The 24,513-nt window shown below is 38.5% G+C and overlaps 1 protein-coding gene across 1 annotated transcript in view; it reads right to left on the bottom strand.

Moving 5' to 3' along the window:
- Positions 1-24,513, bottom strand: part of LOC5575443 (discoidin domain-containing receptor 2) — a 918,178-nt gene that overhangs the window by 529,334 nt on the left and 364,331 nt on the right. The window contains 1 exon segment of the mRNA XM_021844675.1: positions 996-1,312. The gene's annotated coding sequence lies outside the window, so the exon portion shown is untranslated.

Genomic DNA, 24,513 nt, shown 5'->3' with positions numbered 1-24,513 from the left:
AATTAAAGACCTATTAACGTTCGCAATTTCAAGAGATTTTGTTTCGGTTTAGAACTCAGAAGGTTGCCAATTATGAATGGTGTTGGTTTTAAGAGTATAATTAATGTTGTACCAATTTGTAGCAAATTGAAATTTCACGAATTTAAGTGAGGCAAGCCCACAATTTTTTAAAATTATATATTTCACCATCATTTGGGGGCCTACTGGTAATGTTCGCGTCGACAAATCAAATCTATGCTGAAGGTGTCTGGGTTCGATTCATCGTCAGTATGATTTTTTTCGTTATGGAAATTTATTTGACTTTCCAATGTATAGAGAACGTCAAATAAGGCACCTGGACATGTAACTTTCCGAATGTATGGAAGCGACAGACATTGGTGCTATTACCAAAGGTGGGGAATCTACCAGGTGAATAAATCAGTGTATAAATCAATCTGTATACTAGATAAGTACTGTGCGGACGACCTGACCTCAAGTTTAGCTTCAGGAAAGGTAAATCTACTGTGGACGTATCGATTCTTTCGTTCAGAATGTGTTTAACAGCGCAAAATAAGTGTCGAAAGCTAACATATTTCATCGCCTCAGAGTTCCGGTGACGTTGCGTAAGTTGTGTAAGTATCCTCAGAAAATTATTTGGATTCGCCATTAAATTCTGTTCAATATGTTGGAAATATTGACTATAGGCTTTGCTACTTTAATAGTGTATTCAGTGTTCAATTCAATACTTAAAATTTAGAGAATAAAAGTTTTTTTCTTGATTCAATAATTACATAAATACAAAAAATTGGTAAATAAGTATCACCAGAACCACCATCAAGTATTATTTCATATTTTCATGTTTGATGAACATGAAGAAATAGTGAAATACTTCTTCAAATAAACGTAAAAATGGTGACTTCTGCAGAATTATGATTTATTATTCCTTTTCTGCTCTTCTCTACAAGGGTCTCAAAGCTAACACCCCCTACAAAAAATAACATGCAGAATGTACTCACCAAGATCCAGTGTTTCAACGTGAGCGAACACCTCCAGGAAGATCAGCACCAGAACAAACTTGTTCCACCAGGAGACGGCATTTGTCAGCACTTCCGGCGAGCGAATCACTGCCATTTTCTCATTCAATCTAACAACAGTTACAACAAAAATTGTCACTCTCGGAGGGCGATAAAATTCATTCGTCGTTTCAATCCGCAGTGATATACGTGTTGGCGTTCGTGAATTATGTCGTTTTCGATATGTGTTTAAAATTGCTCAGGCTCTGGACGTCGTCGGCTGCGTTGATGAGCTCCGATATTTGGCATTTTCCCGCCGTCTGCAAAATAAGAAAACAGATGATCAGTGTTGGATTTCATTGTCATGTGCACTCTAGCGTCTAACGATTTATAAAGGGAAACCCGAGATTCAAATTTCGGAAGTCTAAATTTAGCAGCGACCGGCGAAAAGCGAACGCATTTTGGGCACGACACAGTTTACTAACTTTGTCTGTTCAATTAACGCTAATTGAGACCAGACTCGCACCGACTCCGACCGAAGATGACGACACTAACCAACCCAGTTGTGGTTGATTTAGAACACGTTCGCGATTTGACTTTGGACGGAATGAATAAATAAAGGCCACATTAAACTCCGGGCATGGCAGACCGACAGTCTGTGTTCGTTTGGATCTGCCAATCTTCATTTGGAGATACAACATCTGATATTTGAATTGTTAGTCAAGCTTAGAGAAAAATTTGTCTGAAGTTTAGAAATGTAGTAACAAGGTCTCTGGTTTTAATCTAACCTTCCTTCATATGCAATACATACAATACTAGTCATGTAAATTCTATTCCATTATCAATCCAATCCATATTTACCTAAGCAGGATAAAAAAAAATGCGATCTATTATGTTCCGAGTTCAACGACTTCCTAATGTTATCCAAGCAATCATTTCAATATAGGACTTAAGAGGAAAATCACCATCATCGTTTTACTATTTTTCAAAACCAGTTTTTGTGCCCATAATCGAAGCAAAGCTCATGAAGCCCTATCACTGCATTGCACTTGCTATCTGTATTGCAGTGATACATTTTCATGAGGATCTCTTTGAATTTGAACGAAAAAACTGGTTTTTCATTTTCGATGATCACTAATGATTGAATGATGGATTTTTGAGCCTTAAGATCTACACGCACGACCAGTGATCTTTCTGACGTTAATGAATGTGTTATTATCACCGAAAATTGCACACAATCGAAACATATAAAATTCGACGGTGACCCAAACCAGATAGAGTAAATTAATAATGTTAATGACCAATACGACTCAACAAAATATGTCCTATCAAGTTTTGATAAAAGCGATTGTTTGCGATTATCCAAAACATTTGAAAGTGAAAGTCTTCGAATCTACAGGCGTAACCTTAGGTGTCTTAGAGGTTTATAAGAATCTATGGCAAAAAGTTGAAAGGATAAAAGGTCGAAGAACAAAAAAGAAGGGACAAAAGGTCGAAAACCTAATTTCAAAGAAGGAAAAATTTCTCACCAAGCAAATAATTTTCGACCTTTTGTCTTTCGACATTTTGTCTTTCGATCTTTTGTCCATAAACCGGTTTATAAATATAAGGATCATATTCAAGCAGCCACAAACAAATATATAATCAACAATCCAAACATGCTGAATGAAATATCTTCTTCTTCTTTCTGGCATGACGTTCCAATAAACTTAAATCCTGCTTCTCAGTGAGCGTTCTTGTGAGCACTTCTACAGTTGTTAACTGAGAGCATTCTTTGACAATTGACCATTTTTGCATGTCTATATCGTATGGCAAGCTCCAAGACACTCTATGACTCGGGAAGTCGAGAAAATTTACTTAACGAAAAGATCGTCAATCGGTAGGATTCGAACCCACGACCCTCAGCTTGGTCTTGCTGAATATTTGCGCGTTCGCTATTACGGCTATATGGTTCCTGTAACATGTCCTGCAGATATTTGAGTCCAACGACTTTGTAAGGTTTAAAACTGGACAGTGACGTAGCTAGAGTTTTCGGGGCCTGATGCGGAGATATTTTTTCCCCCAAAATAGAGGGATGCACCGTCGTGGTGTCGTAAAAATTCCCTACACAATAAGATATAGTAGAATTCCTCTACTTGTGTAACATCAAACTGTAACTGGGAAAACACCCATTTCGCAGAAAACCGCTTTGCAAGGGAACACACGTCTTCCTTTGTAATCCATTCCATTATGACTGATTGACTCAAACATGGTAATTAACCAAAAACATATTTGAAATTACTTAGCAAAGCTTGCACTTGATTACTAGGTTTATGAACACGGTTTTTCGTCCAAAGTAATCTCTAAAGAAATACTAGAGAAAAGTCTTAAGGTACCGTGGGGCAAGTGGGTAATGAAATTCGCATAGTTGAGATTCTTCAAATTCTAGAGACTTCAAATTGAAACAAATGAGGTCGTGTATATTTTTTAGCTTGACTCCCACCAAATACAAGCAGTATGCTGAAATTGATTTTAATGCAAAATTTAAGAAAAAAATACAGAAAAAGTTTTTGAAAAATGTCTCTTTACTTTTCACTTGCCCCAAAAGTGGGACAAGTGAAAAGTTTGTCGTTTTGAACAATAAATTTAAAAACAAACAGTTATATTCACGTTTTCTATTAGGTTTAACCTGAGAGAGACTCGCGAAGAGGAAAAATATCAACGTCATATGCAGCCCAGATTCCCCTCTCACGAAACGTCAAATGCAGCCCACCGTTTTTATGGCTGAAAAGGTGAAAAGTATTGTGTTCAAAGTAAACTGTGATTGAAAACCTCAGTCGGCGGAGCAGTTTTTTCCAAAGTTGCTGATAAATCTAAGCAGAAGATTAATTATTTCTAATGTCTGCTACGTTTGCTGGCATGAAATTTCACTCAAACGGCTATTTATGATTCGATGTGATGCAAACTCAATCATTTTTTGCTGAGAGGTTCATGTGAGGATTTGAACAGCATGCGCATATTTGGTATAAACACAAAGTGGAATAAGAAAAAAACTCAGCAATCACAGAAAAAGAAGACCGTCTTCGCGAGTCTCGTCTCAGGGTTTAACATTTGTTCAGGCGTCCCAATGAACAATAACATTAATAACATGTAAACAAAGAAAATTTTATTCCTTTCACTTGAATTTTCTTCTGTTCAGTTATGTTTGTTGAAATGATTCGACAACATTATAACTGCAACATTTCCAATGTTAGTTCTTACATTATGGGACAGCAACTGCATTTCTGCTCTCTGAATTTCCACCGCTCGTTATTTGTTTTTAAGAAAGTCGGGTATGGCGTCGGATAACTCTTCGGGAGAAATCAAACGGAATCGTTCAACAAAGTATTTAGAATCTTTTTTATGTGGATAGACCTATTCCATCATTTTTATGTTTTAAACTAGCTTTACATATACATTCCACGAGATTTCCGTGTGTTCTATAATATTGCAACTTTTCAGTCAATGTCTTTCTTTTAATTGGCTGCCCGAAGTAGACATATTAATATTGTAATGTTTAGCAACATCTTTTAGAGAAGTTCCATGATTTCTAATAACTTTTAACGCTTGAGTATAGTGTTTCTTGAATTATCAGCACGTTATGTTTTTCTATGATAATTGCGAACCATGTTTACTTATGGCTACTTAAAGAGAAAACACAAATTCAATCTATAATGATAAACTTTTCACTTGCCTCACCTGATTAAGAAAATTGGCGGTGTTTAAATTTAGTTATTTTTAGGTCTACGTTGAATTAATTCTAAAACTTTTTTATTGCAGTTTGAAACTGTCACAGAAGACAACTAAGAAGTGGTACAGAAAATTATGTTCCGCAACTTTTTTCCACTGAAAATATTGAAATAAGATTGTACGTCGCCAACTTGTTACGGAGTAACAGTTGACAGTTTAACAATTTTTCGCTCTATTATGCAATCATGGCTAAAAAATCTCAGAAATCTCTTACCTATCGTAATGTTCTCAATGGCCTCAAAGGTTTACGCATGAGTTTAAAACGTTAATTCACATATTCAGTAAAATATATCAATTGTTTTCACTTACCCCATTTACCCACTTGCCCCGCGGTACCTTACATTCAAATTTCCTGGAGTTTCCTTTAAATTAAAAACTAAAAGAAATCCAGTAAAAGTTTTAGTAATAACTCCTAAAACAATTATTGGGAGAGGTTTAGCTATTCTTCAACAAAGTTTTAGAGGATGCTCTGGATATATTTATCCACAAATTTTTGGTAAAAGCCAAGACAAAATCTCAAATAAATTAACAGAATATCATTATAAGATTCTGAAGGTCATTCGAGAAAAAAATTGGATAAATGTTGGTAAGAATAATTGAATGATTCAAACACCTAAAAGAATCTTGATTTATGAGAAATTTCATGGAGGAAACACTGGAGATTTTCTAGTGAAATCCGTCAAGGAATCATCAAAATACTTCTTAACACAATTTATCAGGAGAAGGGCCAGAGTAAATCATTAGTATCATTCCTCGTCGTGCGCTCTATCGAGACGGTCGCCTTTATTCCGTGCTCTGAACCATTCGTTTTTTCGGTCGAGTTTTTCTCCAAGTGGAGTTTTTTTATCATTCGCTAATCCTACCAGTGAACGAAACGGTAATCGCGCAACACGTGGAAGCAGCTAGTCCTGGCTTAGTCCTACGGCTAGACTGTGCGTCGAAGCATCACCAAAGGGCAAACCGGGGGTCCCTCCTCCCCGTCATCTACCATCGTGCCCATCGCAAACATCAACGCGCTTTCATCGTTGTACCCAGCTCCAGCAGATCGAACGAGCCAAGGTCAGAAAACGCCGCCTGTTTGACTACCTACAGTAAGCAGATAACAAGCTGTAGCACGCTGTGGTTAGGTAAATTGTTCATATTTTCTTGGTTGCATTGTTTGCCGTCGGTCGGACAATTTCATCTACGTTGACTTACACAGTGGTCTCGAAGTGTTTTTTCCCTTGACTAAAATAGAACTTTTTTTTTTTTTTGCTGAATTATTTTTTTTTTGTATTATTAATTTGATTTTTTTTTGTGTTGCATTAATATTGATTAACTCACACAGCAGTGCAAAATCAATCAAATCATTTATTTTTTATTTTTGGTTATTATTGCTATTGTTATTTTTCTCGAAGCGTAAACCAACGCTACTTTCTGTGAGCTAAATTAAAAAAAGCCCACTTGTAAATATTAGTTAGGTTTTTGATTTTTCCCTTGTGTTAATATTACAATACAATGGATCCAAATGATGAAGGCGGGGGCAATTCGCAATTTCTAATATCCTCTGAAGACGAGTCAAACAATAATTTTGTTGAAAATGTCTTCCCTATGGAGACCGGCGTATTAGAAACAGGGTCTTCTCCCCTACAAGGAGCGCCTGTCAGTCCACAAGTACCAATGGAAACATCCTCTTCGAATTCTTCCTCTGCACATCAACGGCAAGCGCTCCCCTCCACCTTTGGTAAAGCGAACCCCCGCCAGAAAGCTTACCCGCCCGGATCTAAGGGTCCCTTTCTGGTTTTTTTCCGGCCCAAAGGTAAACCGTTAAACAAATTGCAAATCGAAAAAGATTTGGCAAAGTCGTTTCGGGGCATCGAGTCTGTAGATGCACCCAGCCGTGACAAGCTCCGAATCACTGTCAGTGATCGTGAACAGGCAAATAGAATTGCTTCCTACGAGCTCTTCTCGATGGAGTACAGAGTATACATACCAAGTCGAGACATTGAGATCGCAGGGGTTGTCACCGAACCGTATTTGAGTTGCGCTGACATCAAAGCTGGTGCTGGAGGGTTTAAAAACCGTGATGTTCCCCCAGTCACTATCCTTGATGTCAGACAAATGAATCAGGTGGCTCCTGATGGCACAAAACAGCCCTCAAATTCGTTTTGCGTCACATTCTCTGGATCGGCACTTCCGGACTACTTGGTGATCGGGAAACTTCGGTTACCCGTTCGCCTCTATAAACCTACGGTCATGCACTGTGATAAGTGCCAACAGATTGGTCATACCACACCTTTCTGTTGTAACAAACCACGATGCGCTAAATGCGGTGAGCAACATGTTGAGGGTGCCTGCAGTACAGAACCTAAGTGTACATGCTGTGGTCAAGCTCCACATGAGCTCACCACATGTCCTAGGTATATAGAGAGGGAGAAACATCAAATTCGATCTCTACAGCAACGATCGAAGCGTTCTTACGCAGAAATGCTGAAGAAGATCGCCCCAGCTGTTGCTCCGCCAGCCCAACCAATAGCTAGCAACAATATCTTCACCTCCCTAGCTGACGATGAGCAAGGTTCTGACTCTGAGGAGGGTGAAGAGTATACTATTGTGCAAACAGGATCAAAGAGAAAGCGAGCTGTTCCTAGACAGCTGCGACATCGCCAGCAAAATTCTCAAAACGCACAGCAGGAACTCCGACCCTCCCTGAAAAAGTCAAGAAGTTTCGAAAAAGCTATCAAAGCAAATCCACCAGGTTTCAGACTTGTCCCTGGAGATTTTCCGTCACTTCCGGGATCATCTAAAACCCCAGATATCCCAGTTTTTCGCCCAGAAAGCCAACACGCAAATATTCCTTCGGCTCGACAGGAAAGTGTCGAAACTTCCGACAAACTAACACTTTCTGGGATTGTGGAAATCATCTTCAAAATATTGGAAGTTTCTCCCGCAACAAGAAACCTCATTAACATGGCTCTTCCTTTCGTGAAACCTTTTCTGAAACGTCTGTTTTCACAATGGCCGATTCTTGATTCGTTCATATCTCTCGATGGATAAATCAACCAACGAGGTCGGGGATATGATCGTAATCCTACAGTGGAATTGTAGAAGCATTCTTAAAAATATTGATGCGTATAAATTTTTAGTCCACAGCACGCGCTGTGACATATTCGCCCTTAGTGAAACATGGCTCACTTCTGATAAAGATATTTCTTTCCACGATTTTAACATTATCCGTCAGGATCGAGGGGACGGTTATGGAGGGGTGTTATTGGGGATCAGAAAACTCCACTCCTTTTATAGAGTTGACTTCCCCCCGATGACTGGCACCGAAGTAGTCGCATTGCAGGTCACGATACGAGGCAAAAGCTTTAGCATAGCAAGTGTGTACCTGCCGCCGAGCGCCAGGATATCTCGCAGGGACCTTGCAGCCATCTGCTGCGCTATGCCGGCTCCACGGATAGTCGTTGGCGACTTTAATTCGCACGGTACAGCCTGGGGGTCAATGTATGACGATAACCGTTCGTCCTTGATATACGACTTGTGCGACGACTTCAACTTGACAATTTTAAACACTGGGGAAGCAACACGAGTAAGACCTCCAGCTCCACCTAGCATGTTAGACCTCTCAATCTGTTCGAATTCGCTATCATTGGATTGCACGTGGAAAGTAATTCAAGATCCCCATGGTAGTGATCACCTGCCTATCAAAATTTCTATCGCCAATGATTCGTGTCAGGCCCGCCAGATCGACTTAGCGTATGACCTCACGAAACATATTGACTGGGGAAAGTACGCTGAGTTGATCATCGATGGCGTGCAGTCGGTCGAGTTACTTCCTCCGTTGGAAGAGTATCAGTTCCTATCCGAATTAATCGTCAACAGTGCTCTTCAAGCACAGCGTCGTCCAATACCGGAATCGAAAGTTCGACGTCAGCCACCCACCCCGTGGTGGGATGAGGAGTGCACCGCAGTATATCGGGAAAAATCCGCCGCGTTTAAAGAATGGATAAAGATATTTATTTCCACGGAAACGCGGTTCTCGGGAAAACTACGAGCGCTATACCTCTCTTGAGCGCAAGTTTGGTAGCCTTGTCAAAGCGAAGAAACGAGGATATTGGCGAAATTTCGTAAACGGTCTTTCGAGGGATACGTCGATGACAGCATTATGGTCCGCCGGGAGAAGAATGCGCAACGCGTCGTCGGTAAATGAAGATAAAGAACACTCTTCTCGGTGGATCTTCCAGTTCGCTAAGAAAGTGTGTCCTGACTCCGTTCCCGTGTACAGGACGGTTCGCGCTTGTTTGCCAGAGAGAAACGAAGTTGATAGACCCTTTTCGATGCTTGAGTTCTCACTTGCTCTCCTTTCATGTAACAACTCCGCCCCAGGAATGGATAGGATTAAGTTCAACTTGCTCAAAAACCTCCCAGACGTCGCGAAGAGGCGCTTGTTGGACTTATACAATCAGTTTCTTGAAGGCAACATTGTTCCGGATGATTGGAGACAAGTGAGAGTAATTGCCATCCAAAAGCCCGGAAAACCCGCGTCGGATTACAACTCGTACCGCCCTATCGCGATGCTGCAGTGCTTACGCAAGCTGTTAGAGAAGATGATTCTTTATCGGCTTGACAAATGGGTTGAAGTGAACGGCTTTCTCTCAGATACGCAATTTGGTTTCCGCAGAGGCAAAGGAACGAACGACTGTCTTGCGTTACTTTCAACAGAAATCCAACTAGCCTATGCTCAAAAGGAGCAAATGGGCTCAGTATTTTTGGACATTTAGGGGGCTTTTGATTCAGTATGCAAAGATGTCCTTTCAGACAAACTTCAAGATTGTGGACTTTCATTATTGTTAAGCAACTACTTGTATAATTTGTTGTCTGAGAAACGTATGAGCTTTTCTCACGGTACCTCAACAACTTCACGAATAAGTTACATGGGTCTCCCCCAGAGCTCATGTTTAAGTCCCCTTCTTTACAATTTCTATGTCAGAGACATTGATGATTGTCTCGTGGAAAATTGCTCGCTAAGACAGCTTGCGGATGATGCCGTTGTTTCTGTAACAGGACCAGGGGCGGATGATTTGCAAAGACCACTGCAAGATACTCTAGACAATTTGTCTACTTGGGCCTTGAAGCTGGGTATCGAATTCTCTCCGGAGAAAACTGAGTTGGTTGTCTTTTCTAAGAAGCGTGATCCTGCAAAGGTAGAGCTTCAACTCATGGGTAAGGAGCTTGCTCAGGGTATTTCACACATGTATCTAGGGGTCTGGTTCGACTCTAAATGCACCTGGGGAAAGCACATCAAATATTTGTATCAGAAATGCCAGCAACGAATCAACTTCATGCGTACCCTCACTGGAACATGGTGGGGAGCCCACCCGGAAGATCTGATAAAGCTATATCGAACAACGATTCTGTCGGTTCTCGAATACGGTAGCTTTTGTTTTCAATCCGCCGCGAAAACACACATCCTGAAGCTGGAACGTATCCAGTATCGTTGTCTTCGGATCGCGCTAGGATGCATGTCATCAACTCATACGATGAGTTTAGAAGTTTTTGCAGGAGTACTGCCTTTATCAGATCGTTTCGCGGAATTATCGCTACGCTACCTCATCCGATGTGAGGTGTTAAATCCATTGGTGATTGGAAATTTTGAAAAGCTAATCGAACGAAATCCTCAAACAAAATTTATGACACTGTACTACTGGTACATGAGTCTGGAGGTTAACCCTTCATTGAATGCTCCAAATCGTAGTTGCTTCCCAGACTTCTCCAGTTCTACTGTAGGTTTTGATCTGTCCATGAAGCAAGAAATCCATGGAATTCCAGATCATCTCCGATCGGAGTATATTCCACTAATTTTTGCAAACAAGTTCGGTCATGTCAGCAGCGACAGAACGTTTTACACTGATGGGTCAAAAACTAATGATTCCACTGGATTTGGTGTTTATAACGAATTTCATAGTGCCGCCCATAAACTTCAAAACCCATGCTCAGTATACGTCGCAGAATTAGCGGCTATACATTATGCATTAGAGCGAATTGCCTCTCTTCCCTCTGATCGATTTTTCATTTTTACGGATAGCCTCAGCTCCATTGAGGCTATACGTTCAATGAGGCCGATGAAGCACTCCTCGTATTTCCTTCGCGAAATACGATCTTCATTGAGTGCTTTATCGAATCACACCATCACCTTGGTATGGGTCCCTTCACATTGTTCGATACCGGGCAATGAGAAAGCAGACTCACTCGCCAAGGTGGGCGCTATGGAAGGCGATATTTATGATCGTCAAATCGCCTTCAATGAATTTTTTGCAATTGCTCGTCAGCAAACCCTGCTCAGTTGGCAACAAAAATGGGACAATGGTGACTTGGGTAGGTGGTTGCATTCCATTCTCCCTCGGGTGTCCAGGAAGCCGTGGTATAAAGGGTTGGACATGAGTCGAGACTTTATCAAGGTAATGTGTCGGCTGATGTCCAACCACTACTCTTTGGGATCGCATCTCTATCGAATAGGGCTCTCAGACAGTAACCGTTGCGGTTGTGGTGCAGGATACAGAGACATCAACCACGTGGTGTGGTACTGTTCCGAATACGGCATTGCCAGATCCGATTTATGTGAATCCCTCAGGGCCCGAGGGAAACCAGATAAGGAAGACATTAGAGATGTTCTGGGTAGGCTGGATTTCGATTACATGATGCTTATTTACAAATTTTTGAAGCAAAATGATGTCATTGTTTGATTTCCCATTCTCGCTGTTCACATAGTTCCCTTTTTGGATTTGTTTGTCCACCTTGTCCCCTCGAAATACGTTTGTTTGTACCGTTACAGGTTGTCGTCATGTCCACTCTACGGTTGACCTGCAGCAACAACGATACTCACTACCACGCTGAACGTCAACATGTAAACCTTAACCCTATCCTCTCCTTCATTTTTTGTTATCCTTAACCTCGGCCAAACCGCGAGTTTTACGGTTCCCCAAAACTAATATAGATTATTAAGAAGCAATTATGAATTTGTAAAAAAAAATCAATTGAATTCGGCTCCGTTATGCCTAGTGGCGCTTGAGCCTGTTAAATAAACGTTAAAGTTAAAAAAAAAAAAATCATTAGTATCCACTGCAGACGCGCAGGACAAATACTTGGAGTCATATCTAAAGGATTAATTTTACTTTAAATCTAGCTCAATAAAATGACCAAAAATAAGGGATAATCAAGGGGCCCCTGTGTATCCCCGATTTAGGACTCTTAAAAAACGTTGCCATGTCCAATTTGATTTTAGGATCCTAGAATGTTTTCTACAAGCCATTTCAAATTTTTATTTCTATGATAAATTTTTATCGTGATTTTGAGGCCCCTTGCAGCTTGGGGCCAGGTACGGACCGCACCCACCGCACCCCCCTAGCTACGCTACTGAGATTAGACTCGGAGAAAATTAAACACTCCAAAATGATAACCATAAATTCATTTTAAATCGGATGCTTCTCAAATTTCCAGGGATTATATATTAGCTATATAATACCTATATTTTGGCATTTTTTATTTATTTCCTCCCCAATCTGAATGCTGGGGATGATGTGATGTGATAATTTTACAGCTTTGGTATATTCGGCAAAGTTGTGTATTTTTGAAATATAAAAATTATAGAACTTGTTATGTTCATTAATTGCACATTGATTATAAAAATGGTCAAAAAATTATTTTCATGGTAAATAGATTAAATTTAAAAATTTAACCATGAAGACGAAGTAAAAAATCTCACGTATGCTTAGCAAAGTTGTAGAAAATCAAAAGAACTAGAACTTTGCTGAAGTAATGATCGCCCTGAAAAATATCTTTCAATAAATGAAGTTTTGCTCGGGTGTCCTATTCAGTCTAATTCAAAAATATTACTCGGGATGCTAATTCGAAAGAATGTCCCGAAGACACCTAGGACCCATAAGAAGTTTTGACCCTCAATTTTCGTCCCACTGTGCGGTGGAAAGGTGGATTCCAAGCCTTTTGCCGACTGACCAGAATTATCGATCACCGCGCCCAAGGTTTGCTGGCGTTTATCTTCTTGTTTCGAATACATCTTGAAAACTACTTGACAAACCGCGATTAAATTTAGCACACATAAATATAACACTCTAAACTAGTATTACCCAAAATTTTATTAAGGTACCGCGGGGCAAGTGGGAACGAAAAAATCGATAGTTCAAACAAATTGTTCAATAAAATTTTCAAATGTCAACATTTTTCAAATCCAACAACACAATCACGTTTTGGCAAAATATTTGCTGGTGTGTGCATGATACTAATCGAATAATTTCAAAATTGTGAAGAAAGTTTTAGAATGAGCCATTGGACGCAGTTACCTCGCTAAACGGGGCAAGTGGGACACATCCAGTTTCGTGCGTAAAACCACACCAGTAAGTCAATAATAGGATTGATAAATCATAGATATTTTATGTTGAGTACATATTTGATATACATAAGGGATCAACCATAAAATACGTAACGTTTAAGGAAGAAATCCTTCATTTAATAATATGTCACATCGCATTTAATTTTAACTGAAAATTCCTCAATAAAAGCGTAAAGAGGAATTAAACATGTTCAAAATATATCATTTATAAGTTGTTAATTAAAATGTAGCATAGCATAGCATAGCATAGCATAGACTGACTGTACATGTCAATGGTTGCTACTCCGTGATTGATCGGAACTGGTAAGAATTGCACTACGATCCAAATGAATAAGGGATGGGAGTTTCCGCTTACTCTCGAAGTGCAATTTTAGCAGATCTAATATTATTGATCAATAACGGCGCCGGCCAAGTCCTTACAGTCAGTTGGGATGGGGAAGGAATGTTAGGATGTAATGATTGTTGCTTCTAGAGACCGAGAATACCTCTGCATCTCCACAATCACCACGGGAAGGGTGTTTATTAGTGAGAGAGGAAAAGATCTGGGAGTCACCTCTGGTCGGTGATGCGATCCATGGACAAGGGGGAAATAAACGACTTGTATTTAAAGCTAGTTTTGTATTTTTGTCTCGAGAAGTTTTTGGAAAAAATACGTCAACATCTATAATGTCGAACAATTCAAAACACGTTATTATTAATGACGAAAACTGAAAATTGCATGTATATATTTTAACTTAAATGAAACAGGAATAATGCCGTCACTTGTAGTGACGAACCATACATAGTTTGTTTGAAAATTACATATGAGTATTACTGTGCATTTTGTCTCGATATGGTAGAAGTTTTAGAAAATACGTCAACATTGTGAATTGTCGAACAATTCAAGAGATAATTTTTAATAATGTCAAAAAGAGAAAAATATATGTATATTGAAGTTGTATAAGAAAAAAGCATAATGCCGACACTTATAGTGACGAACCATACAAAGTTTGTTTTAATATTACATAAAAGTTACGCTCTCAAGAAAAAATGTGTTATCATAAGCATGAAACGAACTCACAAGTTGGTAATCCATTCTCGACTGAACACAAAACTGACACTGACAGCAAAACTTCTTGGCGTCGCGAAAACAGACCGTCTTGCTTGGGCCTTCCCAAATACCAACCTATCAAGACGCTCCAAAACAGGAACAAAAAAATCTCCGGTGACGAAAACACGCGCGAATCCGTCAGCAAAGTCAATCGGACGACGCAAAACCGAACTGTCCTGCTTGGGCTTCACAAAGCACTACCCAGCAAGGCGCTCCAAAACAGGGGAAAAAATTCTCCGGCAACTGGGGACGGACCTGGTGTAGTGGTTAGAACACTCGCCTCTCACGCCGAGGACCTGGGATCGAATCCCATCCCCGACATAGTCACTTATGACGTAAAAAGTTATAGTGACGACTTCCTTCGGAAGGGAAGTAAAGCCGTTGGTCCCGAGATGAACTAGCCCAGGGCTAAAAATCTCGTTAATAAAGTCAAATCAATCAATCAATTCTCCGGCAACGAAAATACGCGCGAATCCGTCAGAAAAATCAATCGGACGACGCAAAACCGAACTGTCCTGCTTGGGCTTCACAAAGCACTACCCAGCAAGGCGCTCCAAAACAGGAAAAAAAAAATCCCCGGCAACGAAAATACGCGCGAATCCGTCAAAAAAATCAATCGGACGACGCAAAACCGAACTGTCCTGCTTGGGCTTCACAAAGTACAAAATGTAGAACATAAACAATCAATAATTGACGAAATTATAAATATGTTTTGTAATTATTTATATGCATGGCAGAAAACCACCTCATGGGGTGGAATTGTTTTCCATCTCTACTTAATTAGGTAGAAATAACAAATAAAGTTCAATTAAAATAGAAAAGTAATCGTTCTCATGATGCACATCAAATTTCCATTTTGAAGTCGTATTTTAAAAATAAAAAATAAATTTAAAAGTAAAGAATAATAACACTTTTCTTCTCCCTCTTATGCAATTACGTAATTTGAGGTTGATCTTTTTTGATTAAAATAATTTATTTGTATGTTTTAGTGCTACTCTCTAGGAGAATGTATGAAACGTGTACGAAAAGTTTTGATTCTGGTTTTTGTTTTGATAGGTCCCACTTACCCCAGGTACAAATATATTTTGGGGTAAGATAGACCATCGAAAATTTCATATGTAATGAAAACAAAATACTGGTTTATCGTTAGCAGCTTGTAATAATACTTAAAATTATAGCATACTGATGGAAATTCGATTTAAAACACATTTATTTTTTTGCGAGTCAATGCAAGACGTGAAATGTGTCACAATTTATCATGCAAGTTGAAAATGGCGCTGAACTGACAACTGTTTCATGAACCACATGATAATAAAAATAACAATATGTTTAGTACTAAGTACATTCCTTGTCATTGTATCTTCAACTTTCTAGAAGAATACCCCCATGAAAAACTTTTCCTAGAAGAGCTATGACGAAACACCCCACTTACCCCGGATTCTCACTTGCCCCGGGGTACCTTATGTTTTACCCAATCGATAAAAAGTTACACCCAAAACAAAGTGTCGCATTTTTTCCGAGTCCAATCTTTAAAAGGAAGCTGGAATGTGGGGAATTTTTTCTTTACTGTAAACGATCCTGGAACGAAGTAGTAGTTGCGCGCGTATGTAAATAGTTAATGTTGAGGATAAGTTAAATGTTGAAATTGTGTTGATACTTTCTTAGTAATAGTAAGGAAAGTAATGTGGGTTTCGCGGCCATGCTTCTAGCGGCGTCAGTCGTTTAGGCGTATTGTGTCACGAAACGTGGGTTCGATTCCCGCTCCAGTCGGAGAAAAATTTTCGTCATACGAAAAATTCTTCACTGGGCTACTGTGTGTTCCTTGTTGTCTGTTGCCTAATGTTAGTGACTGTTCAGTCTGTGCAGCCTTTGGCTGAAGGCGGTGTAAATTGTCTATTTAATCCATAATCCTTTCGACGTCTGCCATCTTCCGACCACGGCACGAAAAACTCAACCCAGCAAGCATCCCATTCGACCGGCAGTCCCAAGGTCGATGTCCGTTACGTCCGTCTGACAACATCCACAAGTTCCGTCCTGCAACCACCGGTGAAGATCTATATCACAAGCATGCAAGTGCCCATATACTGACGTCACTATCACTAGAGAATCCTTGAGTTAAGAATTGTTTACCAGTTTATCCTTGAATCGTCTTTCGGCTTCGCAAAGGAACCGGCAAGCCTTGCCTTTCGTAGATTACTTAATAGAATCCTCCCCTTGTAATTTTATAGTTCTGTTTGCCTTTCTCTAAACTTCTTAGGACAGTTTCCCAAACACTACTCCTGCTCAAATATAACATTAGAACGGCATGTGTAGAAAAAGGAAAAATGTAGATTTTTCCGTCCCATGAGCAATATTTGAAACAAGGCATCGAGCTTACAACAAGGCTTATACTCAAGTAAGTACAAACAAACATTATCTTTTAACTTCTTAGCCCATCGATTTTGTTAGATTATCCAAGATCTCATCTAGAGGTGAAATCATAAATCTCTAGGTAACTTAGGAATAAGATTCATAGTCAAGCAGACTCCAAAAATATAATCTGTTAGCTCAAAAATTAACTTCTTCAAATCATTTTCGCCTTCAAATCTTCAAGCCTAATCAGCGATTTCTCTTATTTACCTAAGTAAATTTTTATCGAATCTGTAAGATCATTAGCCTTGTACGTTATATTCTGGAAGGTCATTCGTTACGCTTGTAGATCTGATGATCTGTTCTTCAAGTAGCTCTTGAAAAGCATTTAGCAGTCGTTGCACTCAACTTTCGATGGAATATAATAAATACAGCTCGTTTGAGTATCAACCATGTTCATAATTATGATAATCCTGCGCTTATAGTTCTATACTACCCTTCTACTCCTACTTGTTTCCTGTCATTTGTAAACCACTGAAGAATCATTTGTAGATATTAATACCTGTACTCAGAGATTGACAGATTGACAGCAGCAGTTGCAACGCGATGAACTAAAATCTTGATAAAATGTGGTTTTTAGGCTGTCAGCGTTGTTCATAAAATTCCGTAAGATCTCTATTTTCGCATATCGATTTGAAGGCCTATTCTCACAAGGGAAGGTCACGATTGTGTTACACGGGGTTTTCAACCGGACTATTTTTGTTTGATTCTACACGTCGAAATATGAAAAACCCCAAAGCCTTTCGGGTGATGGACCAGTGGTGTAGCCAGGAGGGGCTCTGAAAGGGGCAATTTTGTATTATTAAGCTAATTTGAAATTTGACAAGGATATTTTTTTAGTATTCATTGTGATGGTAGAGAACAGAATTGACATTAATGTACATATAAAATGTATTTTGTCCATGCCATAGGCGCAATCGGGATGGGTTGCATATTGGTATACTTTTCTAATATAGCCAAATTGTTTTGGTGTCCATATTCCATGTAAGTTACGCCAATGGCATAAAATGACTGTACATACATTAATGTCAGTTCTGTTCATTACTATCGTACTAAATAGTTAGAAAAATCTTTTTGACAAATTTTCAATCGACTCAATAAAATTCATACAAAATCGACCCTTTCAGAGCCCCTCCTGGCTACACCACTGGTCCATCACCCGAAAGGTTTTGGGATTTTTCATATTTCGACGTGTAGAATCTTACAAAAATAGTCCGGTTGAAAACCCCGTGTAACACCAACGTGACCTTCCCTTGTCAGAAGAGTTTTGATATAACTTTGAACTTTTGAGAGATCACTGGTTACACTTGTGGAGCTCAAGGCATGTTTCTCATGAAGTTTGTGCTGACTTAGAACACCAAGAAAAATTAACTTAGATTTGACAAAGTTGTGTTAAAGCTTTGACACGCAAGTTCAATTTTTAAGTTTATTTGATTTCAATCTAAATTTTTTTATGGAAACTGTGTTTCAAGGGCGAGATTTCCATAAATGGGAAAATCGTCGACTCATTGCGAAAATTGAGATTTCAGTTTAGTCACATTCTGTTGAAACTTTGACATTGATTGAAGATTTCCTTCGGACATCCATACCAACAAAGATCCCAGCGGACTCCGCTCTTTCAAGTGCAAATCAAATCACACAACTTACTGCTGATGAATTTCCCCAACGTCAATCAAATTATAGTTTCCTCTGGAAAAGTATCCCTATCAAGACTGCGTTCTTCTAAAACTACACAACACCACACCAAAGAAACTCAATCAACACATGACTCAACTTGAACCGACATTAACCACATGCAGCAGCAACCGTTCGGAAACTTGGTCCCCTTTCTCTCTCTCTTTCTCTCATCCATTCACTTTTGCTCGCAATAGGGGTTAATTAATTTCCAATTTTCCATCCTTCCATCAAGTCAATCGCTACGACTTGGTTCTTTTCCCAAACCCACCTCTCAGGCAAAGGGTGTAGTTTTCCGACTTTTGATCGTAACTTTTCCTCCGACGGAACTCGACGAAACCAAACGCACCAAGAGTCGTCGGTCTGTCGATTGAAGCGGTTACAGCGTCTCTCCGCAGTGAATTGCGCAGCCCTTTCATCTTCTGCTCGTCGAAACCTTTCTTCAAATCACGCTACTCATGTGTCTATCCATCCGCAGGAGATCTTTAAAGGCAGCGTGTGCTGGTGTCGACACATGAAACGAGAAGATGCGCCTCTTTCCTTCGGCTTTTCGATAGATGGGAAATTGATGAAAAGTGTGCGTTTTTCTCGCACTTGGTTCCCCACTCATTCATCACCGCATCATCATCGGAAAAGGCCTGCCGCTTTATGAAGCAGAACCATCCGACCGACAGCAGACTTTCTAGTTCATTAAAAATTAATAAAAACACACAAACATCCGAAGACGATGATGACCCATCAGCATCTCTGCCAGCAACATCAAGGAACATCTCCAGAATCGATTGATGTGATGGGAAGGAGATTGGACGGAAGAAACCAACGATGGACTCGCTCCGAAACAACGCGTCTTCCGCAGTGAAGCAATTCAATTCTAGTACGGCAATCATTTGATGGTTTGGCGAAGCAGACATCAAATCGAAGTTTATCGACCATGAATTAGATCATAAGTGTCTGTCGGTTGTGATGGTCAGTCACATGGGACCCGACATTAATTTTGTGTTTTAGAGAGAGTTATTCAATTATGGGTTTGATTAGATGGCGTTTGATTTTAATAATTTGTCTAATAGATAAGGTAAGTTTTATTAGGTTCAAATCAAATCATCTACTTTTGTAATCTGACAGAATGACGTAAGCTACCAAGTTTTCCTCATGTTACGACGCATATCTGATAAAAGGATTATAATTTTGAACTTTTGTAGTATTGGAATTTATAATCTCTGCCATATTAAGCATAAGGATAAGTTAATTCCCAAAAGGATGGAAACATGCCTTTGGAGTCAGCCCACTAATGAATGAACTTATTGAGCAAACCCTTTGAGAAGTTTTCAATGGAATCCAGCTAATATCCTTGAACTAACTGGTATCTGAAGTAAGCAAAATTAGAACCAGCGGCGATGGATAAACTGAGAAAACTTCAATTCCAGTTGAAGTCGACCGGGTAGTTAAAGAACCAAACAAAAATAAGGCTGCTGATAAGGACAAACTCTCTGTTCAAATTCTTTGAAGTGAGCGGCTGCACGAACTGCTTCACACATAAGGGATAATGTTTAATGGTAACATATATGTGGCTCGGGTGATAGAAGATTTAACAAAGAGTAGCGAGCAAAATAAGCATTTATTATAAACCTTTACCTATATTACACAGTTAATCAAATATCAAGTTGTAGGCAATTCCCGCCTAAGGACTGTTCATTTTATAAAGTGGACACCTTGTGCATGCTGTATCTTTTTTATTAATCAATGAAATTTCAATCGGTTTTTTGCACATCGTTCGACTAGTATTGTTCAATGTTGTGATAATAAAAATTCTCCAAAATAATTAAATTTCACACGAATATGGAACAACGATTAGATCGGTCGATTTTTTGAGGTTATCAAAATCAATGATTGTAAGAAATTGGCTGGAAAATTCGATATTTCATATTTTCTATTTTCAAAAATGGCTTGTTCTTCGAAAGCATCATCAATCAGAAGCCTGATGGAAAAAATCAAGTTATTTTTGGAGCAACAATTTTACAGATATAATAAAATCAATTTTCCCGTATATTTTTAAAGAATTTTTTTTAAAATTTGATGGGAATTGATATGAGTAGATTTTTTTGTGTAAAAGTACGTCCTGACGGAAGTCCTAGTATAGTATTAATATGAAAAATAACTTACGCCTTCATAGAGTTACTTAGTAAGTCCCCACGTCACATTCAAAGCACAACAGAAAAATTGCTTTATTCTTAGAAGACCTATCAAAGTAAATTGACAATCATCAAAATTGGCAACACTGCTGTAATAAAATCGATTTTATTTTCCACATATTATTTTCATAAAATGTTATTCTGAGATTACCAATTGAAAAATTCGGAGAAAACTGTTTACAATTTGCTGTAGATCGATAAATATGCGTACATGATTTTAAAAGTATGAGACTTCTTAGTAAATCTACCATAAACAGTAAAATTTATACTTAAGACTGTGGTTTAATCTCACGATATAGCTTTCGTTTATACTAATATAGTTTCTTTAGTAATCCAAACTAGTTTTGAACACGCTTTTTACTGTTCTCTTTTGCTGGGAGTGAAAGGATGGTGTATCAGCAAATTTGGCCATAAATGGGTAAATCACTAAAGTTACCTAATGTCATAGAATGGTGGAATATAATTGATATTTTTAAAGCTTTACCTTTAGTAGAATAGTAAAGGATACAAACATACAATTTGTTCATAAAATGCTTTTTTTTAAGAAAAATAATTAATAGTTTTTTGGAAAAACTATTTAGCTCTTCAACCAAAAGCATTTTCAAAGATTTTATATTTTTATAGCATTTTAGAATAATAGGTCAACGATACACAGAAAACCGATTACGATTTTATCAATAAATAAAAAAAGATATAGCATAAACAAAGTGTCCACTTTATAAAATGAACAGTCCTTATAAGGTTTTGACGTTTTGAAGTTTACATGTACACGACGAAAGACGTGTCGAATGTACAAATTGTCAACTCTCCAGCTCGAAGTGAGAATTGGAGACGTCACTTCACGTTAATTTGCTGCTCCGTCAGGCGTTCCTTAAGGCAGTTACCTCGGTCCAAAGATATTTCTTCTTTACTTCAATGACGTCAATAAAAAAATGAAAGTTCCTTGTTTCCCAAGGAGGAATTAATATCTCCGCAATAACTTATGCATACCATAATTAGGTATTGTTCAGTTGATAATACCTCATTTTGGTATTATAACACTGTTCGACAAAAAAAAATTTTTGGCTGGATCAGGGACGCGGTTATATGGGTCTTGAAGTGCAAGAAAAGTGTAGAAAGAGGCCGTTTTCAAATGATTTGCAGCACCCCTGGATTAGTTTTTGGACAATTTTTGGAAATTTTGCATTTTTCGTCAAAAAAAGCGTAATAAGCAAAATATCAATATATTTTCAAATTTAATTATTCAACCATTGAATTAGTCAAATCAATATTTTTTAGCCCTAGATCGCTTCAGGGAAACGTGCACCATTTCAGAAGAATATTGGCATCATTTTTATATATGAATTTGGAATGTTAACGATCATTAAACAAGCATATGAGGATGTGCACCATATAAATACTACTTATTTTTCTATTCCACACATCTGGTTCATTATATAATAATTATTATAGGTTCAAGAAGACGCTTGATTAGGATTTAATTTTTTGCTCCATTTTATAAAGCAATGAGCAATGCAATCCAGTAACATTTGATTTCAACAAGGATACGAATACGGAAAATTGATGTGTATGTTATGTTTATATGGGCTGGTTGGTCTAATAAACTCTCAGCAGAAATACAAAATTTATATTGGTTGGACACTGACATGTAAGTGGTCTTACATGCGCTAGTCGGTTTATAAGGAGACGATGTCTGTAAAAAAATGTGATAACATTGTTAGTTGCAATTCTCATTAATAATTGTTTACTTATCGTGACATTCATTTTCCTCGGAATATCCCTAGGAAAATTATAGAATAACATAAAATAGCAACATATAATTTAGTAATCAACATTTCCACATTTTTTGCGAAAGCCGCTCAGGCAGGCATGAGCTCTTTTTGATTCAGTCTGTGCACAATACTAATCATTCGTGAAAATTGATTTAGTGGTAACATGCCTGCTTCTTACTTGTAAGATGAAACAATTTCTGGTTAAACCATTTCCGATATTTTTTTATTTTTCGGTTCTAAATTTCCCATGTTTTTTGGCAATTTTAATCAAACTTTCAGTTTTGAGATTTGGAATGAATTTCACAAATAATTGCGATGTATTCAAAATGAGTAAAACACTTGTTTTTCTATGTCTTCTTGTTTAAACAAAGAAAAATAGAAATTACGTGAAGTTTCGCAAAATTGTTTATCACAAATGTATGGATAAATTGTTTCTTCACTTAATTGAAAAGCATTTTTACTCGTTTCGAGGATATGGGAATGGGGGCTCATAAATGGACACGTTTGTCCTTATATGGAGACGAGTTTAAAATTAACCTTAATGGTCGACTTCTTTATGTTTCCAATATGCTTACAATTAAACCCATTTGCTTATTACGCTTTTTTTGATGAAAGATGCAAAATTTTCAAACTTTGTCAAAAACTAATACAGGGGTGCTGCAAATCATTTGAAAACGGCCTCTTTCTACACTTTTCTTGCACTTCAAGACCCATATAAGCGCGTCCCTGATCCAGCCAAAAAAATTTTTTTGTCGAACAGTGTAATGGTATTTAAAAATAATGTTCAAAACAATTAAAAATACTTCATTTTTGTATTAGATAGCTATTGAGTTTCACTTTTATATGGAAATCCATCAAGTATTATTTAGGTATTTCAATACCTGATCTTGTTATCAGCTTGGTATTTGTAGAATATGCAGAAGGTATTATTTGAGGTATTTTACCTCTTATGCAGGGCTCATTCATACCTCATTCAGGTTGTAGGTATTTGAAATTATCTGGTATGGAATACCTCAATTTGGTATTCAGAAGTTATTTTCTTCTAATCGGGTTGTCATTCGCCGACGATATGAAAATTTATTGTCAAGTAAGTTCGATCGCTGATGCTCACATTCTCCAGCAGGTGTTGATACACTTTGCGGATTGGTGCAGTATAAACCGGATGAGAGTCAACCCAAGCAAATGTGCCGTTATTTCTTTCTGCCGGAAGAAGGAATACAATCTTTTCGGCACTTCTATTGAAAGAACCAGCTGCAAAGATCTAGGGTGCAGCTTTATAGCAAATTATCTTTCCAGCAGCAAATACCATTTATGGCCGGAAAAGCCCCCAGAAGCCTTGACTTTCTGTTCCGTGTCGGAAAGAAGTTTACAGACATCTACTGCCTGAAGAGTTTATACTACTCGCTGGTGCGTTCCACCCTGGAGTATTGTTCGCGGGTTGGAATCCTTATTGTAATAATGCAGTGGAAAGGATCGAAGTTGTACAGCGAAGGTTCATCCGTTTCGCCCTCCGATGCCTTCCATGGAGCAACCCATGCAGTTTATCCCGCTACGAGAGCCGCTGTCAGCTCATACAATTGAAAACGCTTACAATACGTCGGATGGTTGGTTGGTTTGACTTTATTAACGAGATTTTTAGCCCTGGGCTAGTTCATCTCGGGACCAACGGCTTTACTTCCCTTCCGAAGGAAGTCGTCACTATAACTGTTTACGTCATAAGTGACTATGTCGGGGATGGGATTCGATCCCAGGTCCTCGGCGTGAGAGGCGAGTGTTCTAACCACTACACCAGGTCCGTCCCCTTGATACGTCGGAATGTTGCTCGTGCGTTATTCGCTTCGGGTGCAATCAAGATCCCTACAAAACTGGAGTTTTCTACAAATTCCTCTTCGGAGCACGAATTACGGATCTTATTTAGCCATTGTTGGTCTTCTAAGGCTTTTTAATAGAGTAGCAGATTATTTAGATTTCATTCTATCTAGAGAAGCGATCATGCAAAATTTTAAAAGAGTTGTTTGTAGATTTAACCCAGTAAACACAAACTCGTATACGATAGCGCATAAGAGTACATAAGTAGAGGCGATATACGTACATGCGCCATAAGGCTGCATGCAAAATGTGCGTATATCGCCTCCACCTTTGTACTCTTATATCTCATCATATACGATCATGTGTTACCTGGGAATATTATAAGGGCTTAGTATTAGTTTGTTAATGGTACAAATAAATA

This window comes from Aedes aegypti, chromosome 2 (assembly GCF_002204515.2).
Source record: "Aedes aegypti strain LVP_AGWG chromosome 2, AaegL5.0 Primary Assembly, whole genome shotgun sequence".
Classification (NCBI taxonomy): Eukaryota; Metazoa; Arthropoda; class Insecta; order Diptera; family Culicidae; genus Aedes; species Aedes aegypti.
This window is presented reverse-complemented; position numbering and strand designations above follow the sequence as displayed.